Consider the following 5,924-nt stretch of genomic DNA (forward strand, 5'->3'; position numbering starts at 1 on the left):
GTAATGGCACTGATTCGTATAGGGTTTCCTTAGTTCTGTCTGCCCTTACACCCAGAACAGAAAACTGTTCAAGGTGTAGGACATGGAATCTTCTGGAATGTGTCATCTTGTAGGATACGCTTGAGTATATGCTAACTTTAGTCTTGCAAATGGAAATGAAACAGTGTCATTGCTTTAAAATCAGTCTGCTAATAAGCACTTACCTGGGCTGTTGTGTTGGGTTTTGCTACATCCATTAACTCTGTGTTCCTAGATTATTTTGATAGCCTTGTACTAGATATCTAAAAACTAGATTTTGAAATGTTTCGAAGATGAAAAGTCACTGAAGCGAAATGTGAATTGTCAACTCTGAAATTACTAGGCAAAAATTTCAGAATTTGTAAACTTTGCTATCGAGGAAACTCCTTATGAGCTTACTTTGATCTTAATTGTGGCTGTGTTAGGGATTGAAAAATAACTCAGCAAAAGGTAGGAATCAATTAAGTGTATTCTCTTTTTTTCTGCCTCTTTTTTTTTTTTTTACTGCATATTTTAAATAAGGCTGGATTTTCTTACTTGGCAGAATTGCAAAAGTATGGAAATATTTTACCGACAGTGATGCACAACTTAAAAAGAAAAGTTTTAACCTCTGATTCCCAGAGTGTGCTATTGAAGCTTGCAGCTACAAATTTTGGTATCACTGAGATCATACGATTTTATAATTTTAGCACAAAGTCATTGTTTTGTATTTTTAAATTGTATTCTGCAGAAACACTGGTGTCTTTATAGACACAAGTTTTTAATTATTACTGTCGCTTCTAAAAAGACAATAAGGCATGCATCTAACGTGAATGCTCAGGATTTTTGAATATTTTTCTAATGCCTGTGAGATTACAGTCAAGGCATTGTTGTTTCTCTTTGAGAAGAAATCAATGTGCCTCTTCCCCATTGGAGACTAAGGAAAATTACATTTGAAGAAGTGTTTCATTAGTGTTGAGAAAGTGCTTACAGGCATTAAAGTACAGTTTAAAAAGCATTCCTATATTGATTTTTTTCCATTGAATCGTATAATTTAAGTTCTTGTTTGCATAGGTAAAGCTGGTAACACATCTGTTTTGAAGTTAGGTCCATACTGACAAAGTTTAGCTACTTGGAATGAGGTTTTCCATGTCATTCATCTTTTTGGAGAATAAGGCAAGGGAGAAACCTTACTGTATTTCACTTTAAATTATACTAATCCTCTATGGTTTGGAACAGATTTTAAATCTGATAGATTGGTTATTGTGTCAAGGATATACCTTTTGCTTGCTGTCTCTGAAAATTTGCCTAGATTTTGTCACTCGATTAAACCTTTGCCAAACTGGTTTATATAGACCCTCTGGAGACTTCCTAGATGTTAGATAATTTCTCAAAGATGTAATCTGCACTGGCATGTTCCAACTTGAGTACATTCTTGCAGTTACAGCTCTGGCCTAATCTAGGCCTTGCCTGAACTCCCAGGAGGAATGCTGATCTGCTTCATTTCCCTCTTTCCTTCTCTTCCACTTCAGACTGAAGCAGCATGGAAGTGAAGCTATGTTTAATGAAAGAGAGCTGCATCTGTGTTAATTGAAGCAGAGGGGTCTGTCAAGGAAAAGATACTTACGCTGTGGGTTTAGGGAAAGTGAGCTGAAGATAAGTGAATAAGGAACTAGGAAGGATTGAGCAAAGGGACTGAAGCAGAGAGGAGCTATTGATAGGACACTACAGAATGGGGACTGGAATTGTGCAAGGGAAATGCACAGAAATTGAACAAAGAAACAAGTTGTCATAATGCAAAGGTGGAACCAAGTAGGGGGGAGAGAACAAATCCATGTGGCTATTTCCCTATAGGTCCTTGGATCAAACTAAAGATACTGAAAAGATACTGTTCTACCATCAATGAAACATGAGGTGCATTTTATAAAATACTTTGTTAAGTCTCAGATTTTCTTTTGCAGATGGAAATGTCAGTTCCATCTGAGTTACTTTGTTGTCTCTGGTGGCACTGTAGTTCACAAATAGATGCATCAGTGATGCAATATGAGGCAACTTTTTCAGCTTGTTTTTTAAACCTGGGAAATTGCACAAACAGGCAAATAAACACAGTGGTAGAAAAACACTAGTAAGATGCAGTTAATGTTAAGAAATGGTAAGTTTAGATTGCCAGTGCAGCCTTGAGGTTAAGTATTGAAATGTATTTCTCATAGTGCAAAATTTTTTTCAGTGGGAAAACTATAAGCGTGACTTATTCAGGACACAAGATGCATGGCAGATCCGTGTGTAATGAGTATCTGATACTCACCCAGTTGAGTGTTCATCTTGCAGTTCCATGCCTTATTCCTGCATGCTGTTCACATCCTTCTTGTGAAGACTGTTGGTTGGCAGTGCACTTTCCTGTGCAGTTTATGATTATTCCATCAAACATTGCGGAGCATTTTCCTTTTGAGAGAAGAAAGTAGTCTGCATTTTATAGATCCATGGGAAGAAAAAGGATGGCAGTTAAACAAACAATGGTGCTGGCAAACTAGGGATCCCAGAATTTTTGATACACATCTGAAAGGTGAAGAACAGAATTAATGACTGCCAGCAGAAAGCTTGGTTCAAGATGCTTCACTGGCCTCAATCTAGCAAAGATAGTAATAAACTTATCTGTTCTGGGTAATGCTCATTTTCTGTTACCATGAGATAATCTTTTTGCAGTCCTTGTTTTATTCACCACATACCTTTCAACATAATCATCAGGGATTCAATTGATGAGTTGTCTTGACGATTCCTGTTTCATCTCCAGAATGTGTTTGTCATGTGCAGCACATAAAACAGAGGTTTGTTGAAAAGAATATGTGATTGTGTATATTGGTGTTATCATAATGCCTATGTAATGGAGCCAAACTGCCTCAAGCAAAGCTATATCCAAATTTTTCAATTAGCATATCTTTGTGTGCAGTGCCTAATATTTGTTAAGACTCGGTGTTAAGTAAGCAGCAAAAGAAGGAAAGTAAAACTGGATTGTATCATGATTAACTGGGGAGTGAATGTGCTTCTTCGATCAGAAATAACATAGACGAATAGTAGTCAACGTTTCTGCAGAATGGGTGTTTTTGACTTTAAGATTTCATTTGTTCTGTTGAGGAATATTTTATTATCTAGAACATGTCATTGGGCTTAGGTTAGTGGTGAAGATGCCATTGGTGGCAGTGCTCACTTTGCAGTGGGGAATATAGGGTTCAAATCCTTGGTACGGTTTGGAAGATGCATGAGTTTTGAAGTGGCTGTGGCTCTTAATTCTTCCTTTTTCTTTCCTTTCTGAAAAATACCTGTCTCATACTTCCAATCTTCCTACCTCAAACGTCTTTGCTGTTAGCCAACCTTTCATTGCCCACCCTTGTCCTCTTCTGTTCTTACTAACTTAGTTTCCTGTTGATTAATAGTCTTCTGTCCTCATTGGTTTGTGTTTTTCCATGATACAGTTTTGTTTCATGTGTCTTTTCCCTGAATCTGCATATGCTTTCATATACTCTATTAACAGTATTGGCTTCCAGCTTATCAAAGCACGTATTTTCTGTTTTCCCTTCTCTAACTAATAACAGAGCAGGCCTGCACAACACATGGCCCACAGGCTGCATGCTGTCCTCGAAGCTGTTCTTTCTCTTTTTGGTGTAGCAGCAGCTGCCAAGAGACAGTCAGAGGTGTGGTTCAAGAAGCAGCTCATTGCTTTTGGCTTTCCCAGCAGCGAGGAGGCAGGAGCTGGCTGGCTGAGATGCCTCTAATGCTTGGCTGTTTGCTCAGTCGCTCTGCGTGTGCCACTTGGCTGGCTCATGTCTGTGTTCCTCTGGCATTGGTGCTGCCCTTTGACTAACTCATGGCTTGATCAAAGATGCAGGTGGTGTGGGAAAGAGCTTTAGTAATATTATGTTGGGCTGTTAAAAGGATGTTACAGCAGGATGAGTCATAGAAGTATCTTGATTTTAAAATTTTGAGCGTTGTATTAGAATTGAGCAATTTGGTTGTAAGAACATAAAACAGAAGGTGCCTTCATGCATGTTGCTTCATAGAAATCTGGTTTTCTTTATTTTGATGGGATGAGATTTATAACTATGTGGCATCCATTGGACTGCATGTTATGTGGCAAGAATCATGAGTTTTCACTTGATCACCCTAATCAAAATTAAAAAAGGGGTAACAGTCTTCAGTATTAAAGTTGGCAAGGACAAGCAATGGAGAAGAATTGGTCTTGCTTTCGCCATGCTAATGTTGGTGTACTGAGCATTCTTGAATAGCCAGAGAAGTAGAGACCATGCTCACTTCAAAGCCTTGCAGCTGAATAAACACAAAGACCTTTGTTGCCACTGCTGCATCTGCCAAGAGTTGGGTAATAAAACTCTCCTTATAGCACAGAAGCTTGTAAATGTTTTCATTTTTCAACTGTTGAGAACTGAGTGGAACTACAGACATGCTATTTTAAATATAAAATGATTCAGTTGTTTAATGCTTTCTGAAGAAACCCAGTTGCTTTACTTCAAACATTTGAGTGGGATATGCTGTAGATGGTGCCAAGTATGCTGTCAAAGACAAGTTTTGGATTGTTTGGAAAGGAAAGCAATAGGTATCGTCCTTTGTAGGTCACAGCATTTGACAACTAAACTGATTTGTTTGGTTGTGACAATCTCATTCTTTTGCAGGATGACTTCTTTTATAGTCCAATTAATATTATTCTAAAAATTGCAAAGAAATATTCTGAAATATAGTTCCAGCAGAACACTATTAAGATGAAGAGAATAGATGCTGACACACCACAAGATATTTTGAGATGGCACGCTTAGCACAAGAATGACCATGGGGAAAATGCTTATTTTCTCAGGGTTGGGGCACAGAATATGGAGATGGAAGGAAAAAATATAATCTCTGATGTCTTTTGGGGAAAAGATTTGCTGGAGAGGAATGCAAAATCACTCACTTAAGAGAAGCCTTATAAGCTATGTAAAATTAGATCTAATTGTGTGCATCAAAGTCTTACTCGTTCTCTATCTTGATGAGAATTTTGTAATATATACTTTTGTGGAGGGAGATGAAAGCAAAGCAAACTTGTCTTAAGTGCAGCTATAATTTTGGGGTTTGCTACTGGATATTGATGGGTGGAGGCAAGGTGGTGTGTACCTTTAGAAGGTGGGAATGTTTCTTGTAATACTTCTCTTCCTAGTATGCTGCACAAAGAAGTATTGAAAAGATGATGAATGGTGTCCTGGATTGCATTAGGCAAAACATTGCTAATAGGTCCAGGGAGTGATCCTTCCCCTTTGTTCATCAGTGGTGAAGTCACACCTGGAGTGCTGGGCTTCTCAGTACATGAGAGAGACAGACATACTGAAAAAGAGTCCAGAGAAGGGCATCAAAGATGATGCAGGTACTGGAGCATCTCTCCTGTGAAGAAAGGCTGAAATAGAAAAAATTGTTAATGCCTTTAAAGGGAGAGGGGCAGGATGTATGCCAGTCAATCTAGATGAATTTTGACAAGTGCTTAAAGAACCTCAGTAAATCATAGCAATAGGCAGGTAAAGAAAAGGAGTTGAGGTGGAAGTGAGTGATACTGGTGTGGCACTTGGTTATGACAAAATTGTCTTTCTATATTAACTTCAATATGATGAAAGTCATGGTGTCCTAAAACAGTCTGAAGCTCTCATATGTGTGTCCTTGCCTTCCCTGGCCGGCTTAATATTTAATTTTCTTCCCCTCTTAATGGTTGTTCTTACCTTTCTGGAGCTTTGTCCTTTGGGTTTGAGGTTCTTGTGATTGCATTCTTCTTGAAATGAAGTTTGTATGAAAAATAGTTAGAAAACACCATTAGAAGGGATTGAGAAGTGTTATTTGAAATCAGAGCTGCCTTCTGGAAAACACAAATGACAAATAGTACTTGTGTGTTCTTCCCC

At 38.2% G+C, this 5,924-nt stretch overlaps 1 protein-coding gene across 1 annotated transcript in view; it reads left to right on the forward strand.

Moving 5' to 3' along the window:
• PAN3 (PAN3 poly(A) specific ribonuclease subunit) overlaps positions 1–5,924 on the forward strand; it is a 66,202-nt gene that overhangs the window by 104 nt on the left and 60,174 nt on the right. The window lies entirely within an intron of this gene.

Source organism: Acanthisitta chloris, unplaced genomic scaffold, assembly GCF_000695815.1.
Source record: "Acanthisitta chloris isolate BGI_N310 unplaced genomic scaffold, ASM69581v1 scaffold1010, whole genome shotgun sequence".
In the NCBI taxonomy this organism is placed as follows: Eukaryota; Metazoa; Chordata; class Aves; order Passeriformes; family Acanthisittidae; genus Acanthisitta; species Acanthisitta chloris.